This window comes from Globicephala melas, chromosome 9, assembly GCF_963455315.2.
Source record: "Globicephala melas chromosome 9, mGloMel1.2, whole genome shotgun sequence".
In the NCBI taxonomy this organism is placed as follows: Eukaryota; Metazoa; Chordata; class Mammalia; order Artiodactyla; family Delphinidae; genus Globicephala; species Globicephala melas.
The window spans coordinates 98,200,861-98,218,861 of record NC_083322.1 but is presented as its reverse complement, the minus strand read 5'-3'; the positions used below and the strand labels follow the sequence as shown (position 1 = coordinate 98,218,861).

General features: G+C 52.1%; 1 protein-coding gene across 1 annotated transcript in view; it reads left to right on the top strand.

Annotated features, from left to right (window-relative positions):
- The window catches only part of TNS3 (tensin 3), a 332,998-nt gene that overhangs the window by 85,069 nt on the left and 229,928 nt on the right, over nucleotides 1-18,001 (top strand). The gene's annotated exons all lie outside the window — the stretch shown is intronic.

The window sequence follows — 18,001 nt, the reverse complement described above, 5'->3', positions numbered from 1 at the left end:
GACTCTCTCTGCAGTGCCCATCAGGCCCCCTCAGGCCTGGAGGCCCCACTGTCCCCAGGGCCCGAGCGGTGAGTCCGGTAAAGTCCATCGTGGCTCTATTGCCCTGGGCAGCAGCTGCTTCAGGAGGGGCGTGTGCAGGACTCTGGTGAGTGAAAGACGAGTTAAGTCTGCTCCCAGGCCTCTGGGGACATTTCCTCCCTCTTAATGTGTGACCAAGCATGGGGCCCATCTCCTTCCCTCCAGCCTTCGGCCATTGTTAGGTGAAGGCCAGGGTATCTCTGGGACCAGGAGGGGCCAGCCCAGGATGGGCTGGGGACAAAGCAATGGGGGACCCCAGGTCCTCCAGGGCTCCTGTAGAATTCTCCATGCCCACTGCCGTCTCACTTGCCCATGAGTCTGGTTGAGAAATTAACAGGCAAACTTGTTGCTCAGAGTAGGTCGGTGGGAGCCCCAGGGCCAGGCTCCACACCAGCTCAGGTGGGAGAAGGAAAGACAGAGGTGGTGCTGAAGGGAAACTGGAGGTTAGGTAACAAAGTAGACTGGGAGTGAGAGCGCTCCAGGCGGAGGACACATAGGCAGAGAGGAGGTATGGGCCGCACCGGCAAAATCGGTCCATGATCAGTGATCCGTGATCAGGCATGCGTAAGTCTTTAAGACACTTACTGTAGTTTTCATCACTTGAGTGGTTGAGCTCCCTGCGGACCTTGCTGAGATGACACTGCACACATGAAGGACACGCTACCCACAAAGGTAACACTGGAGACTTTGGCACCGGAACCGCTGCCTGTGCTCAGCGCTTCCAGGTTTGCAAAGATTTGCTCTGACTGCTGCAGTTGAGTTCCAGATGGCCAGGAGATTTCTCATCTGCTCACAAAAAATTAATGAGCACACACCTTGTGTGCTAGGCTTCAGGGTTGCAAGGTGAACAGCCCTTCCCTCAGGTAGTCTACCACTTGGTGGTGGGAGAAGTCACGTGGAAAAGCTCCTCCTGAAGGGCGTCTGCCACGCTCAGCACAGAAAGTGAAGTGCGTCATTATAACGGGGCCGTTTACTGAGGAGTCCGCATCCCTGGTACTCAGAGAAACAGTTTGCATAAATTATGTCTCATCTCCCTCTGCAATCCTTCCATCATCCCTGGACAGATCGGGCGTCCCAAAGACGGCTGCCCCCATGTACTTATCTCATCACACATGGTCTTGTTCATGTGACCAGTCCCACCCTCCCTGGAATCTGGGAAGTGATAATGATTGCTCCGACCAACGGGGAAAGGCCAATGGGGAACCAGTAAATGCTCAACAACTGGCTCTCTGGGAAAAAAGTGTAAAACCCTGATGTGTATCACTTGCCAATTTTCGTGGTGGAAATAGTTCCACCATGGCTGGAGTCACGTGATACTGCTGAGCACAAAGTTGGGAAGAAATGCCCAAGATCACACCACATGCTTCCACCATGCAGACGAAACAGACGGAGGTCACCCTAGAGCACCAATAATAGTGATATATAGTAAAATCATTTGGAAGTGATAGGTTTTGAGAATTTATCACCCCTATCTTTAATGAGATTCATTTCACTGTAAGTTTATATAACTTATTTTTAATGATGCCTGTGTTTATCAACTTGAAATTTTAACAATCGGCAAAATTCCTGAAAGTTTAGCAATCAGCTCTTGTGAGCTTGTACTGTCTGGCGTTGAGTACACACACACAGAGAATTATTTGTTTGTACAGCAAAGTGTCACAGACTGGGCAACTTAAACAAGACATGTATTCCTTCGCAGTTCTGGGGGCCAAGAGTCCAAGATCAAAGGCTGGTTTCCCCCGAGACCTCTCTCCTCGGCATGTAGATGGCCGTCTTCTCTCTGTGTCCTCACATCATTTTCCCTCTGTGTGTGTCTGTGTCTTGATTTCCTCTTCTTATAAGGATCCCAGTCAGATTGGATTAGGGCCCATCCACATGACCTCATTTTACCTTAGTCACCTCTTTAAAGACCCCCATTTCCTAATACAGTCACATTCTGAGGTCCTTGGTGTTGGGACTCCAACATATGGATTTGGGTGGGTGGGGGGGAACAACTCAGCCCATAACACTGTCCCAGTCGTCTTTCTCTTAAAAATATATAATTTATAATTGTAAACAGTTGACAAGCATTGAAAGTTCAGCAGAAAACAATGCCCTCCAGGCAGTTCCTGACCTGTTCTGTGTGTCTCCTGCTGGCTTCTGGGTTTCCCCGCCACATCCCACCCCAGAGCCGTCTTTACATTGGTCACTTTGAAAGCCATAACTCTCTTCCAGACCCCCTGATGGCACCCTGGCTTCCTCTGTGCCTTGCCAGTGCCCCCTGAACTCAGCAAATCTGCCTGGTAATGTGCCACACCATGCGGTCATCTGGTCTACCTGCTCTTCCGCTCTGATGCCATATTAGACAGAACGCTGGAGAGAGCAGGCTCATTCCTCAATGTTTGAAATGCTAGTTGAACTCTCAAACTTTCCATCCACCACAACATGCATGAAGGATGATGGCCATGCTCCACGGGTGCACCAAGGATTATGTGCAAGTTGACCCTTAACTGCTACCCACGCACAAGTATCAACATGAACTGGAGTGAGGATGACATTCCTGCAGAAATGACCTTGATTCTGCTGTTTCATTACTTTCTAAGTAAATCACTCTCATCTTCAGCAGTTTCTTATTGTGACAAATGGCAGTTCTCAAACTTACGTTGAGCACACTAGAGGGTCTGGACCCTGAGCTCCTTAATGACACAGATGGAAGCCCTCTGCCGACTGCAGGACCTTACAGGTCCTGACGCTGAGCAGAAACTAGAGACTGAATAGCATGAACAAGTTGGAAGATTCACCCCAGAAAGGAAGGTTGACAAGTAAAATTATTTACCTAGAGTTGACATCTAGATTGGTCATTGGGACTTTCCACGCTATTTGGAAGAATTTCGGCATACCCACTATGAGGTGGCCAGGATAAAAAAGCTGCTTCTTGTCACTTTTGTTTGGAGAAGTGAAATCTGCTTTGCTTAGAAACAGGCTCCACGTTTAATCAAGCAGGGGCTGGAGGAAGTAACACAGAGGTAGTAAACATCATTTTAAAATACTGGAAAATATCGTGGTGTTTTTCACATTATGAAAGTAATACAAGTCCACGGCGGCATATGAGAGAACTAAAGAAAAGTGTAACTTGAGGTTTACAATTGTCCGTAATCCTACCACCCAGAGATAACCCTGGTTATCACTCAACATCTTCTTCCAAGATTTCTTCTAAGCATATTTTCATGTATGTAAGCACATCTTTTCCGAATAACTTTAGTTTGAGCAAAATCTTCTGCTAAGAAAATTCTTTGAAGTCATCTCTTTAAATGGATGGATCCAACTTCAGTCACGTGGCACCTCTGGGCGCCCCCTGGAGAGTCGAGCAGGCTTGAAGCCAGTGCTGGCTGAGTTCAAACCCATCCTCTCTGAGTTTCAGTTTTCCCTCTTTTGAAATGGAGACAGCAATAGCATCTACTTCAAGGGGCTGTTGAGAGGGTAAGACCAGTTAATGCTTGTAGAGCACAGATGGCTCCCTGCCTGAGGTGTGTCCTCAGGAAGTGCTTACCTGTTGTTCTATTCCTCCTCATTATAAACAATGCTGTCAGGAACATCTTTGTACCTAAATCTCAGTTTGCGTCTCTGACAACCTTCTTGGGTAGAATCCTAGCAGCTGTTTCATCACCGTCCGACGGAGGGTCCAAAGCAGGAAATGACCTCCTTCCTCTGGGGGTCAAGTGGTAGTCAAAGAAAGTAGCTTAATTTGGGAGAGCAGGTGTCCGAAGGTAGACCCAGGTCCCGGGGGTCACTGGGCTCCTCCGTGGGGTCATGGAGCCTGGAGTTGGGCAACACGGGGGCAGGACTGAAATTAGTGCCCACTAAGCTGTTTGTTAAACTAATATGAAATTGCAGAGAAGACTTCTTCACTTCTTGCCCTTCACCGTGAGGGTACAAGTTGAAATCAAGACCCATTCCAGGGAAAGTCTTTTTATTACAGCCACTCTCACTTTTTTCTTTCTTTGAACATTTTCGGGTTGCAACTAAGGGGGCACAAAATCTGTTCCCCCTTTGCTGAAGGTCCTTGGGGTGGTCAGGACAGCCCTCAGAGCTGAGCACTCAGAAATTTGGTTCTGAGATTTCAAACAATGTATAACCACTGCCGAGATGACAAGTGGCCTGGCCCCCAGCTGGGCCCCGGGGAAGGGGTGGAACTGAGCAGAAAAGGTCCGGTGGACGAGGAGTGGGGCACAGCTGGCTTGGAGATGGAAACCGGAGCCACATCTAGCAACTTGCCCCATCCTGTGGCCCAGTTTTCTCACCTATGAATCTCATGCTAGAACCTCAGGTTCATGGTTGGCAAAACTTTTTTTTTTGCAGTACACTGGCCTCTCACTGTTGTGGCCTCTCCCGTTGCGGAGCACAGGCTCCGGACGCGCAGGCTCAGCGGCCATGGCTCACGGGCCCAGCTGCTCCACGGCATGTGGGATCTTCCCGGACCAGGGCACGAACCCGTGTCCCCTGCATCGGCAGGCGGACTCTCAACCACTGCGCCACCAGGGAAGCCCTGCATGCCTTTTTTAATGGGATTTTCTTTCAACCAAGTGGATACACACAAGAGCCCCAGTATTGGAAAGTCAAATCCATCATTTCCGTATATAAACAGACATGTTCCAGCACTTCTTCCTACACAAATCTGGTGAAGAGCAGCGGGGCCTGGCTGGACACACACGCTGTGGCCAGGGGGCTGAGGACCTCAGGCAGCCCCAAGGCTGACCTCCCCTCCTGTAGGTGGGCGGGACCCAGGAAGTCCTGGCTCACGGGAGGCCCAGGCAAACGTGGGGATGGTCATCACACTCGACGGCTTTCCTTTACAGAATAGGGGGTCTCCACTTAAAACGAATCCTGGAGCCTGCAAAGCTCATAAGAAAGTTTTATTTTAATCGGTAGATTATCCAACTGCTTGAGTTTCTTAGGAGATATTTGACTCCTGAATGAGCACGGAGAGGGGTGCTGGGCTTGCGCCGCGGCCTCTGTGGCATGTGCGTCTGTGGCGTGTGGTCCTCGCCCAGCCCTTCGCTGCCTCTGCCCCCTAACCTCTGGAAACACTTCATCTTTTGTAAGGGGCGATGGGCATCTGTCAGGTATCTGACTTCTGAGGAATAATTCGCTCTTGATCAGGCCTTTGGGTGGGGCAGGGATGGTGGGGCAGAGGCAGGAGACTTCACGCTGGACTTTGGAATGTTCCCAAGTGGAAGGAAAACAGCAACATTGCTGGGTATTTATCTATTTCCTTATTTAGAAATAAAAATGAACGCTGCTGGAGAAGACAGTGACCCACCAGGCCCCGTGGTTAGCGGCGTGGCCAGGACAGGCCAGTGCCGACCTCCTAGCTCCCGGTCAGTGACTTGCTTCCCTGGAATTACAAGACTTGGATGGAGACGCAAGGGGACAGAGAGACTGGCAGGAAACACAGGGGGTGACATTATGTCTTCTCATGCGAGTAAAAATGTATCGGAGTCAATCCTGGGGCGCCCTGGGGTTTCTCAAGATGCAACCCTGCGGGACCCAGAGTTCCTTGGGTTGCAATCCTGGGGGGGCCTGGGGTTTCTTGGGGGCTCTTTGGCAGCTTCTGGGCAAGCTGGCCTCGTTCCTTTTGGCCGGGGGCTGGGGACCACTGCAAGGTCCCCAGGAAGTCATGAGAGTAACACACCAGTGAGCGTGGCCAGGTGTGGGCAGTGGCGACTTCCCGAGGGCGGGTTTAGGGGACACTCTTCTGCCCTTGGTGGCAAAGCGGGTATTTATTTGAGCTCCTTCTAAACCCCTTCTATGAAAACCAACACACATCGTTCAGCGTCGGATTGCCTCTCAGATTGTCAAAACCTCCTCAGTTGCTAAAGGTTTGCTCCTAGCCCCTCCTGCCACCACTTCCCCCTACCCCCACCCCCACCCCTGTATGAGCGAGCCATGCAGAGAGCTGGGGACCACCAAGAGCTTTGATCCCATGCAGTTCGCTCAGCTAAGGAATCCAGCAGGTCAGAATTCTTCCCTGGGATCTGCTGGGAATACGCCCATCTAAATTCTTGAGCTAGTTTTCAATGCTCAGGCTTCCCTGTCCCCCAGTGAAAGACCGTCTTTAAACAGGAAAGAAACACTGGTTAATAATGCTTCAGGAAAGCAAAGCTCTTCTCTCGAACATATACACATCTCTTTCTTAGGATAATTACAAAAAATGGGACCCTTTACTCGTTTTTTTTAAAGTGCATTCCTGGATCCAGCCCAGGAATTCAGAGGTCTGGGCTCAGGAATCTGCCTGTTTAGCCGCCCCTCCCCCAGTGTGATTTTGATGATCTGCTGGTTTGGAATCCACACCTCAGGCAGGAGGGTTTTTGGCATCTGGGAGGAGGGGCCAAAGTGCAGAAGATTCAGGGAGTACAAAATCAAGCCAGCTTTCTTTGATGGGGAGGTGGAAGGCCTGTGGCACGATTTTTGCTGCTGTGTTTTCTTCGGCTACCCTAAGCAAGTATCGGGCGTATTCCAGGTCTAGGTGGGTCCTGGGGGAGCCAGGAGAGTGGCCGTTATGGCCAACATCTGCACTGAGTGCTGGAGGCTGCTGTAAATAGAGCACGGAACATGCTCAGTGCTCACAATGGCTCCGTAGGGTTGGTTCAGTTATCATTTCCACTTTTTACAGAAGAGGAATCTGAGGCTCAGAGAGGTTAATTAACTTGCCAAAGCCACACAGCGAATAACTGGTCCCTCTAGGATTTCAAAACCAGGCGTCATGCGTGGCTCCAGGCTGTGTCCCCAGGGAGCTCTCAATTAAGCAGAGAAGACAGAGGGGCCCACTGAGCGTGAAAACATGCTGTGGCCAGTTAAGGGGTGCAGAGGTCCCCAGCGATGCAGAGAGATACCCGAGTAGAAGAAGAAACAGATCAGTTGGACTTTATCATTATTGTAGGTATGCCCACTCGTCCAGCATAGGAACAATCTCAAACTTCATAACAAAGATCAAAGTGCAACACGCCACCTGAGGTCAGGGAGGTGTAATGGGTGGGCTGTGCCCAGGTCCCAGCGCTGCCTCTCTTGCTGGTACAGAGGCCAACGGCGTCCTGAAGCCAGAGTTCAGCCAGGGGTGAGGCAGGCCCTCACTATGAGCGACACATGTATTCCTGAGATGCTGCATGTGCATTTTAATAAATCATATGTTTCATTTTCAAAGGAATATATGTTTAGAAGGAATGTTATGTTGACTAACTCTTTGTAAACTAGTACCATTTTATCAATAACTCCTGGAACTTGTGTGTCTGCGGTGCGGGGGGAGAGGGACAGAAGGAGAGGGAGGCGGGAGAAGCGTCCTCTCTGGTCTCGTCTTTCTGCTCTCAGGTTCCTAATTGCTAGCTGCTCCCGCCAGCCTGTGCCAGCAGCATCCCAGGCTGAGGCTGGGAGTTAGCCGTGCCGCCCTGAGCGCGTCACCACCAGGGCAGACCAACGGGTCAGGACCCTGCAGAGAAGTTTCCAGATTCCCTTTTCTGCCCAGAGAACCCAGAGTTAGGTCTTTCTCATTTCCTCTGATGGTTCTTGAGGGATAAAATCGGGATAAAATTAAGTGACAATGTTTACTTTGATCCACGGAGTGTTTGTAGTTCCAGGTGCTTCTGAAGAAAATCTCCTCGGTTATAGAATTGAGGGAAGTTTAAAAGTCGTTATCATGGTGCTTGCACTAATATGGGAATAGGGCCTGAGCCCCCGAGAGCCCCAGGTGAGCACTTCGGGGACCCGGACACAGTGAGGGGGCAGATGCTACCTCAGGAGGGGGACAGAGATGTGGGAGGGCTCCCTCCTAGGGTCTCTTTCTCCACGGAAAATGGCATGATTGCCCAGAACACTAGGAAACTGTGCTCCAAGCCCCCTAGACACTGTGGTACACCGTACAAATGACACAGCGGGAGCTGTAGGAAGGGTGCTGTGAGGACGAAATTCGCTCCCGGATGTGCTGAGCTGTGAGTCGGTGAAGGCCTGGGCCAGGAGCTGCCACGCTGGCAGGCCTGAGAGGGGAAACCGGGGAGGCTGGGCAGACCCCACAGTGGCCAGTGGACCTGCTGGGCTTTTCTGGAGTCAGGACGTCTGCACGAAGTCTAAAAGGGACAGGAGGGGCCCTGCCAGGCAGAGTGACGGGTGCCAGCCTGGCCTGATTTTCCCTACATGGGAGTCCTGGCCGCATCACGTGTCTGCAAAGTGCTTCAGGCTTCCCGGTGGAAAACTGCTGAGCGAACATAAAATATCTGAGCGACTCCTTCTGTGATTCGTAACTGTTTAAAGGCCAAAAAATAAATAAATAAATAAAAGCAAAGCAAAACCACAAAGCCCCAGGCCAATGGTCTGTCTGCTTTGGTAAATATTTATTTCTATGATGTCCTCTGGAAATGGGAACAAGAGAACGGACTGGCCCCAGACCCCATGGGACCAAGCAAGGTTAGCAAACCAGGTCTCTCCCGGCACCCGGCCCTCAGCCCCACCCTCAGCCAACCTCCGCATCCCACGCAGTCACGGCGACCGAGGCTGTTCGTAGGGTTCACACTGTGTGACACCCTGTGCGAGGGCTGCAGGAGAACCGTCTCAGCCGTCCTCGGGCAGGCTGTACTTCAGGTTTTTTTGGGGTTTTTTTGTTTTTTTGCGGTACGCCGGCCTCTCACTGTTGTGGCCTCTCCCGTTGCGGAGCACAGGCTCCGGACGCGCAGCCTCAGCGGCCATGGCTCGTGGGCCCAGCCACTCCGCGGCATGTGGGATCCTCCCGGACCGGGGCACGAACCCGTGTCCCCTGCATCGGCAGGAGGACTCTCAACCACTGCGCCACCAGGGAAGCCCTGTACTTCAGTTTTAATAGCCTTACTTTCCCGATTGGAAAACCAAGGGTCACAGACGTGTCTGTGGTACAGCTCCAAACTTCTTTGTCAAATTCCCCTCCTTGCCCTGGACCTCGTATCCTCCAGCTGGGCTCTCACTTCTGTCCCTGTGCTGTCCGCTCCAGGCCACGTCCTCGAATGCCTGTGCCCAAGCTCAGGAAGGCCACCCTTGCCCCCCACACCAAGGCCCCTGCTTTGTGCCTGCAGTCTGCTCCCCGCTCTCCAGGGGTACCCTGCACACTCCCAGCTCCTCCAGGGAGCTTCCCCAGGGCATCCGCTCCCGCCCTGTGCCCCGTACCCTCTGCGGAGTCTCCAGAAGGGCCTCACTACCAGCCAAAGCCCTTCCTCACGGGAACAGACGGGCGTTTCCGAAGCTGGGTGGCCTGCACTGTTGGAAGCCTTCAAGCTGAGCCCAGTGAGCCTGTGTCAGGGACGGTAGAGGGGACATCCTGGCAGGCAGGGCAGAGGCGAGGGACTCTTCCAGCTGGAAGATTCTGGGATCCTCAGACCCACCCAACTTTGCCTACTGTCAGTCACCTATCTCAGGCCCCGGCCTCTCACTGGGGTGATCCCAGAAGCCCGGGCTGCCACAGGATGAGGGTAAATGTTCAACTCTGCAAACACACCGTGAGGGCTGGGCATCCAGCACAGCCTGGGCAAGCATGTGCGCTCTGGAAAGTTCTGTCGGCTGGATGTTAAGTGAAGGATCTGACAGAATCTAACTGCCCTGCGCCTGATGCAGAGTGGTGTCTGGTGACCGACCCTTCATTGAATACACAAATGCATGAATGAATGAATGAATCAGAGAATGATCTCCATGATGTGCTTTAAGCCAACAATTGGGGCCCCTGCATTAGTCTGTCTGGACGGCAATAACGAAGTACCATAGATTGGGAACTCAACCAACAGTTTATCTCCTCACAGTCCGGAGGCTGGAAGTCCCAGATCAAGGTGTCTGCAGGGTTGGTTTCCCCTGAGGCCTCTCTCCTTGGTGTGTCCACGGCCATCTTCTCCCCGTGTCCTCATAGGGTCTTTCCGCTGTGCGTGTCTAGGTCCCAATCTCCTCTTCTTATAAGGATACCAGTCAGATTGGATTAGTCCCCGCTAACGACCTCATTTTACCTTAATAACCTCTTCACAGGTCCCATCTCCAAGTACAGTCACAATAAGACACTGGGAGGTAGGACTTTAACACATCCATTTTTAGGGGACACAGTTCAGCCCGTAACAGCCTCTGACTAATAAGTCACTAGGAGGAGGTGGCTGAAGATGCCTGTGAGCTGCAGGAAGGGGTGCCTGATGGGGCTCCTTGCTGGGGAGCTCCTGCCTGCTGCCCCTCATGTGGCCTTTCACCCCTTGAGCCCCGAAGCTCTCTTCCGCGTGCTCATGTCCGTGTCACTAATGGCTTTGGCAGTGGCGGGGACTCTGTGAAGCCTGCGGAGATCCCATTTCCCTTCTGTCTTCAGTTCTGGCGGGCTCATTCCTCTGTTCTAACTATCCTCTGAAGTGTCAGGCCCGGGACGGCAGACCGGCTCGCAAATGTTAGCGCAAGCTTGTGTGCCCGACACACAGTGAGGTCCAACAAACCGAAACATCAGAGTATGGAGCAGAGGAAGGTTTATTGCAGGGTCATGCAAGGAGACGGGTGGCTCGTGCCCCCCAAAACCCCAAAGTCCTAGAAGGGTTTTGGCAAATCATGTTTAAACGCCAGGTGAGGGAGTGGTGTCGCAGGGTGTGTGATCACCTAGTGCAGAGTTCTCTGATTGGCTGATGGTGAGGTCACAGGGCATTGTCACAGGTGTTAACATGATCGATCCTCAGGCTCCAGGAGGCCTGGGGGCTCTGTGCTCATGGTCATCAAGTAGTTAACATCTTCCATTTGGTGAGGGTTTTCACATCCGTAAAACAACTCAGGAAATGTGCATCAAATACTATTATCTAGGTACCTCAGAGAGGAGCTAAAGCAGAGGATATGGGGGAGGAGTCTGTCCTGGGAAGGCCCCATGGGGTCCTGCTTGGTTACACAAACAGGCTTTTCCTGGCCTTTCTTGGCCTCAAACAGGGGGCTTCCCTGTGTTTGAGTGGGAGCGAGCCTTCCCTAACGAGGGTCCCCTCCTGACCCGAGGACGTGATCTGTCTGAGGCCTTGCAGGTGGGGCTGACACGGGACATGGGAACATGTCTGTGGGTCTATAGGGAGGGGGGTCTCTCTGTCCACTACCCTGGGCCCCGCCCTAAACACCTTCATTCTTCTGTTCTTTGGTGGGGAAATATTGCTGTCCAGGTGGTCCATCTGGACACTGGGCGGGTTGGTGATAACTGTGCAACTGGCCAGGAGATCCAAGCGCAGCCTGGTTCTTGGTTGGTCAGCCATGGTCGGGGGGCTGACCTCAGCAGGCCTGGAGGGGTCTGTGCACGAGATCAGCTCTCAGCGGTCCTGGGCTCTGTCTGGGTGGCCCCCAGAGCCTGCTGGGACCTGAGAGCACAAGTGGGCAGCCGAGAGACAACCATGAACTCCCCTTCTGCAGGCTCTGTTGGGGTAACCCCTGGGTCTTCTGGGGGCCCCTGAAGAGGGCACTGTGCAAGAATCATAACTTATCTTGACGTGAATGTCGTGAACTGCTCATTTCACGGTATTTTTGAATTAGGTCCTGAGCATGAAAAAAAAATTGAAGCACCATAGATTGGATTATTACTGATTTCAGCAATATAGTAGGCTTTACTGGTTAGATACATATAGAGCATAAAGGAAGAGGACGGGAATATATTTGTTTAAAATGAAATTGCTGTTATTATTATAAAACACTGCTTATCAATTCATTCTGTCTGATTTTGTAACATGTAATGGGTAAAATGGATTACTGTATTTTTCCTTTCATGTCCACAGGATAAGAGTCAGATGTTGTTATATTCTAAATTTGAATTAAACATCCATGTTATCTTAAGTAATCATGATATGTACGTTTTAGCGATTATCTTTAGCAAAGACTAAATCATGTCTCTTTTCACAGTGTGTATCCTGAATAGTGCCTATTATTAATGCTTAAAAGTATAAATATAACCATTCGGCCATTTATTTCCAAGACACAGATTCAGAAGTAATATTATTACACAAATGCTTCATCCAGGAAATTTCATTTCTTTTTGAATAAATCTAGAATTTCACTTAAGAAAGAAAACTTTTAAGAAGTGGTGAAATATGGGGCTTCCCTGGTGGCGCAGTGGTTGAGAGTCCGCCTGCCGATGCAGGGGACGCGGGTTCGTGTCCCGGTCCGGGAGGATCCCACGTGCCGCGGAGCGGTTGGGCCCGTGAGCCATGGCCGCTGAGCCTGCGCGTCCGGAGCCTGTGCTCCGCAACGGGAGAGGCCACAACAGTGAGAGGCCCGCGTACCGCAAAAAAAAAAAAAAAAAAAAAAGAAGAAGTGGTGAAATATGAAGGTGAAAGGGAAACTGAGGGAACTAGCTTAGCACTTCCATGAATTCTAGTTTGGACAATTTTCCCTGGGTAAGGTAAGCACGTTTCTTTGTAGCCAGAGGTTCATAGAAAATTTGGGAGGACTTGGGTTACCCGAGGATACAAAGGGCCCATGCACAGTGACGGCTCTGCATTGGATATTTGCAGTCAGGGAAGCACAGCTGTGCTGCCACCTGCAGAGAAGCCACTTTCTTCCTATAGCTTCAATGGCATTTTAAAAAATAAACGTTTTATTTGGGAATTGCTTTAGTTTTACACCAAGGTTGCAAGGACTGTACAGAGTTCTGTTCGGTTGCCCCACCCCAGTTTTTCTGGCCCTTAACGTCTTATATCACGATGCCACATGGTCACGGCTAAGGAACCAGTATTGGGACATCGCTCTTAGCTCAGGTCAGCAGCTTATTTGGAGGCCACAGCTTTGCCCGTACTGTCCTTTCTCTGTCCCAGGATCCCATCCAGAACACCCTGTGACATTTACTCATCGTGTCTCCTCAGGCTCCCGGGCTGTGGCAGTTTCTCGGACTTCCTCGTTCGTGCTGACCTGGCCAGTGTTGAGGAGGCCTGGTCAGGTGTTTCGTCCCTCAGTTGGGACGTGTCTGATGCTCACTCACAGTTAGGCTGGAGTTCCTGGTTACCGGGAGGAAGACCTGAGCGCCATTCTCACCACGTCTGGTCAAGGGCACACACTCTCAAGGTGACTCACCACTGGTGACCTTGATCACCTGGCTGAGGTCACGTCTTCAGGTTTCTCCACCTTACAGTTACTCCTAGACCCCCTCCACCCTTCACCCTTGACTCTTTGGGAGGAGGTCCTAAGCACAGCCCACCTTCTAGGGCTGGGGAATAAAGGGCATCTCCTTGGCAGGGGGAGCTATCTACAAAGCTTATTTGGAGTTCTTCTGGAAGAGAGTTTTGCCTGTTCTCCCCATGCGTTCATTCATTCATTCATCAGTATGGACTCATGGGCATTTAATTTTACACTTTTTAACCCAAAATTGCTCAGGTTTGGCCACTGGGTGCTCTTTCGAGTTGGTCCCTCTGGTGTGTCCCTTCAACGGGGCGGCCCTGATCCTTTTGTTCTCTGAACACGTCCTTACTTTCTGGCGCTACAAGACCCTCCAGCTCACCTCATAGGCTGCCTGCCCCGGTCTTAGAACCAACCACATCCCCCCAAGTCTGCTAGGGATGCAGAGCTGCGAAACAGAGTCCCTGCACACAAGGAACTAGTGGCCAGTCCAGCTAGAAGGCAGGGGGATGGCTTCCTGAGCAAGGGTCCCCCGCCGACCAGATGTGTAAGGCGAGGACTGTGGGAGTAGAGGTGTTGGTGGTCAAAGGGAATGGCGTGGAGGGGAGGACGAATCTAGCCGCTCCTCCTTGAGTGGGCCTGTTATCTCCCCTTCCCTCCAGACGGTGCGAGAAGCACGGGCAGACGGATCCGCGCGTCCTGATTCTGTTAGGAGTGCGCTCAGCTGCAGGGACGGCAAACCCCACTGTTGAGGCTTTGGCAAGCACCAGACGTTCACAATCACACACACACATCTGGCTCGCGTCTGCTCAGGACAGTCCATTTTTCTTTCCTCTCTACTGTTGTCGTATCTGTCCTCATGCTCTTTGCCATGGTTTCCTGGGCTGCTGCTCTAAGCTGGTCACCCTGGGGGACCAACAGGTAGGAAAGTGCAGTACTCCTGCTTTCCCCATGGGGCCTGCTTGTCACGGGGGAAGGGAAAGCACCCCAGCACTCGCAGGATGGAGCCCAGCAGGGTTCGATCAGCAGGCTGCTCCTGGGACACAAACGGGGTGGGCAATCCTCCCATTCTCAATATGGAGAGAGAATGGAGAGACCAGTCAGCTGTTCCTGGGGTAGTCCCAGCGCTGGGCACAGCTCTGGGGCAAACAGCATCCCAAGGGAGTGCAGCCAGCCCTGCAGTAGTGACTCAGATCCCTCCTCAGTGAACAGTTTTTGGCCCGGCCACTGGGAAGCAGCCCTCTGTCATCAGCCTCCTTTGGGGACAGCCTCAGCTGCAAAGGGTGGCCTTGCTGCAGCACTCCCCAGGGCGGTCTCAGCACTACCACCCCACGTCTCCTGCCCTCCTTTCACTTCCCAGGGTGTGATCCCGGATCATGGCTGTCTAGGAGCCCACTTCCCAGAGACCGGGTGGTACCAGCGGCACAGAGAGTTAATCTGTGCCCAGGCAGTGGTCTCCTGGAGCCCACCTTGCAGAAGTTGGTGTGTCTGTGCATTTTGGGGGAGAGGGTACCAAGGTTCCATAGGTTTGCAAAAGGTTTGCGGATATAGAAAAGGCGAGGCGTTTGGTTGGGGGTAAGGACTGTGTGTTGAGGGGGAGAAGGAAAGTGAGGAGAGGGTGACAGTCCCAGGGAGGTCTTTTTTTTTTTTTTTTTTTTTTTTGCGGTACGCAGGCCTCTCACCGTTGTGGCCTCTCCCGTTGCGGAGCACAGGCTCCGGACGCGCAGGCTCCGGACGCGCAGGCTCAGCGGCCATGGCTCACAGGCCCAGCCGCTACGCGGCATGTGAGATTTTCCCGGACTGGGGCACGAACCCGCGTCCCCTGCGTCGGCAGGCGGACTCTCAACCACTGCGCCACCAGGGAAGCCTGCCCAGGGACGTCTTGAGGGTATCTTAAGGCACGTGCACCCACTCCTGCCCCACCCTTTCCTCACAGCATTTGTTACAGCTGGGACCAAGAATCCCAGCTTCCTAGCTGTGAAATCTTGGGCAAATTTACCAATCCAGCTATATCGCATGTAATGTTTCCAGCTACCCCTTTCAGGGGCTCTTTGAACAATATTAATTTTCAGGGCAAGAAAATAAGAAATAGGAAAAATATCCAAGTCATTGCTCACATATTCCCTTTGATCTAAAGGACAAAAATAGGGCTTCCCTGGTGGCACAGTGGTTGAGAGTCCGCCTGCCGATGCAGGGGACACGGGTTCATGTCCCGGTCCGGGGAGATCCCACATGCCGTGGAGCGGCTGGGCCCGTGAGCCATGGCCGCTGAGCCTGCGCGTCCGGAGCCTGTGCTCCGCCACGGGAGAGGCCGCAACAGTGAGAGGTCCGCGTATCGCCAAAAAAAAAAAAATAATAATAATAAATAAAGGACAAAAACGTATCAGACTTTTGCCATGGCCAAGACCATCTTTATGGCAACGACAAGCTTCTAAAAAGTTCTTTCAGAACTCCTGGCTGAGAAGAACAAGAGTGAAGCTGCAGAGAGGAGGGACAGAGACACCAGGGTTTCCTGCCCAGACCTCCCTCCTCACCTACCCCTGCAACCTGCTCCCTATGGAGTGCTGGGAAGGGAACCGCCATTCTTGGTATACGCCTGCTTTTCCCTCATTTAAATTGGTTTGAGACTTTTGTTTTCAGGTTTGAGACATTTTTGGGTGGGTAAGGACGGAAAAACTGCGCATTCTCTTTTAGATAATTGCTGCGTGCCTTGTTTTTGTTTAAATTCTTGGGAACTCAAAGTTTCAGCCTGTGAAGTGTGGAGTCCCTGGACCCAGGATGGCTTCGTGGGGCATGGGTCACCCCTTAGGAGACTCTGGGCCAGGTGTAGAGTCTGCACTTTGGTGAATCAGGGAGCCAGTTGCATGGGCTAGCAGAGCTGGCGAGAGGACACCAGGTCCAGGGTGCCTTCTACCTTCTGAGGACACTGTATAGGTGTGAAGACAGACACTGCGTGAATTGGCATCTAAGTCACCGTGGTCCCAGAAATAAGGGTGTGGTCAAGGCATCCAGCCCAGTAGAGGGCAGCAGGGTCAGTGCGACTGGCTGGCCCTGGTGGGGGAGGGGAGGGGAGCAATTTGCGGGTAGGAGGGCCTTCCCGAAAGGGACAAAGAACCCCAGCTTCGTAGCTGTGAAATCTTAGGCGAACTTACCAACGCAGCTTCTGCAAGCGGATGTTGGATATTGTAACATCTCATGAAGTTCAAATTCACTCAGTCATTCGGCTAACACGAACCTTGATGTTGTGATAGATTCCGCGATGCAAGATGGATAGACTTGTTGGCTGTGGGTCTGAAGGTTCCCACCACCACCATCAACCCCTGCCCCCGTCCTGGGAGTCTAGTGGAAGAGATATTTCAGCAAAGACACAACTCAGTGCAATTGAGCTGGATGGATGGGCAGAGCAGGGCAGCTTGGAAGAAAATCAGGGTAGCTTGTCGGCCTGATGGTCCTGGGTCCTTATCATATTCTGTAGCTGACCAGCTGGTGACCTTGGGCAAGTTCCCTAGGATCTTCGCCTATCAGTAAAAAGGGGATAGTAACAGGACCTGCCTCACTCCCACTGAGGGGTCCGCTGGCTGCGACCTCCCCAACTCCCCTGAGGCTCTTTTCCTCCACACCTCCTGTTTCATCCTGTCACCTCTTGGGCTGGGGTGTCCTAGAGGGCAGGAAAAATGTCTGCTCTGTTTCCGAGGCCTGGGGCTCAGGGCCTCAAGGAATGAATGCCCTACTCAGCTGGGAATGAGAGTCCAGGGATTCTGACTTCTTGAGAAATCAGAGCATTGCAGGGATTCTTCAAATCCTTCTGAAGAGACGGTGAACAGTGCGAGTAGAGTCTGAGCGTACCTGGCCTGGGCCCTCAGGGAAGCGAACAAGGGGTCTGTCGTGTCTCCTCCCTGGACACGCAAAGTACAAAGTACTTTGTACTTTGGATTCAGGGCCACAAGGTTTTTGGTGGCTGGCTACTTTTAAAGAAGTCCATTCAGAGATGATTTTCCTGCTCAGTCTCTCCACTGGTCCCGACAAGCCATGTTTTTCCTGCTCTGTGCTCGGACAGGACGGGCAGGGCTGCTCCTGAAGAGCCAGGGTGGGCCTGGATGTTGCATTCCTGAATCAGGGACAATTCCTGGTAACTGCACTCCAAGATGTGCCCACTTTTCCAGGTGGGATTCTAAGAACATTTGGTCCGGGTGACAGATGCAATCTATGTCTCTTCTGCAGGAAGTAGGGTGGAGTGCCTTCCAGGAAACGTCTTCCTCGTGTAAGGGGCTTTGTGCGTTCACAAGATAAAGTGTTGATGAAACTGTTCTTTTGTACAGGAGGAAGGGCACTTCTAATTCTGCAGAAGGGCCCACATTTTACAAGGGGATCTTCAAGAGCATGCTGTCCACTTCCCAGTTTTCACCAATGGGGAAACCGAGGCTGTGGGACTGAGTAAGGGGCATCTGTGTCTTGGGGATGTTGGCATCTATCTGCCTTTCCTCCTCTGAGCATCCCTCTGTCTGGGACCTTCTTTCTTGTCCACTCCTGGCCTGCCTAAATCTTGCTAATTTCAAGAAGACGTGCCTTCTAAAGTCTTTCCCGACCCTCTGCCTCCGTTGGCCAGACTTTCCAGGGCTTCCAAAGCATCTTGGGTTTCCTCTGTTACGGCCGTGCTGCTTTATGTGTGCACTACCCCCAGTAGACTGTAAGTCACAGGCGGGCAGCGAGGTTTCGCTTTCTTAGAGCACAATAATTATGGCGCCGAACGAATGAATGAACGAACGAATGAATGAACGAACGAACCAGTTGTGCAGGAACCAGGACTTTGCCTGCCTATTCGGGACCCGCCAGCCCGTGA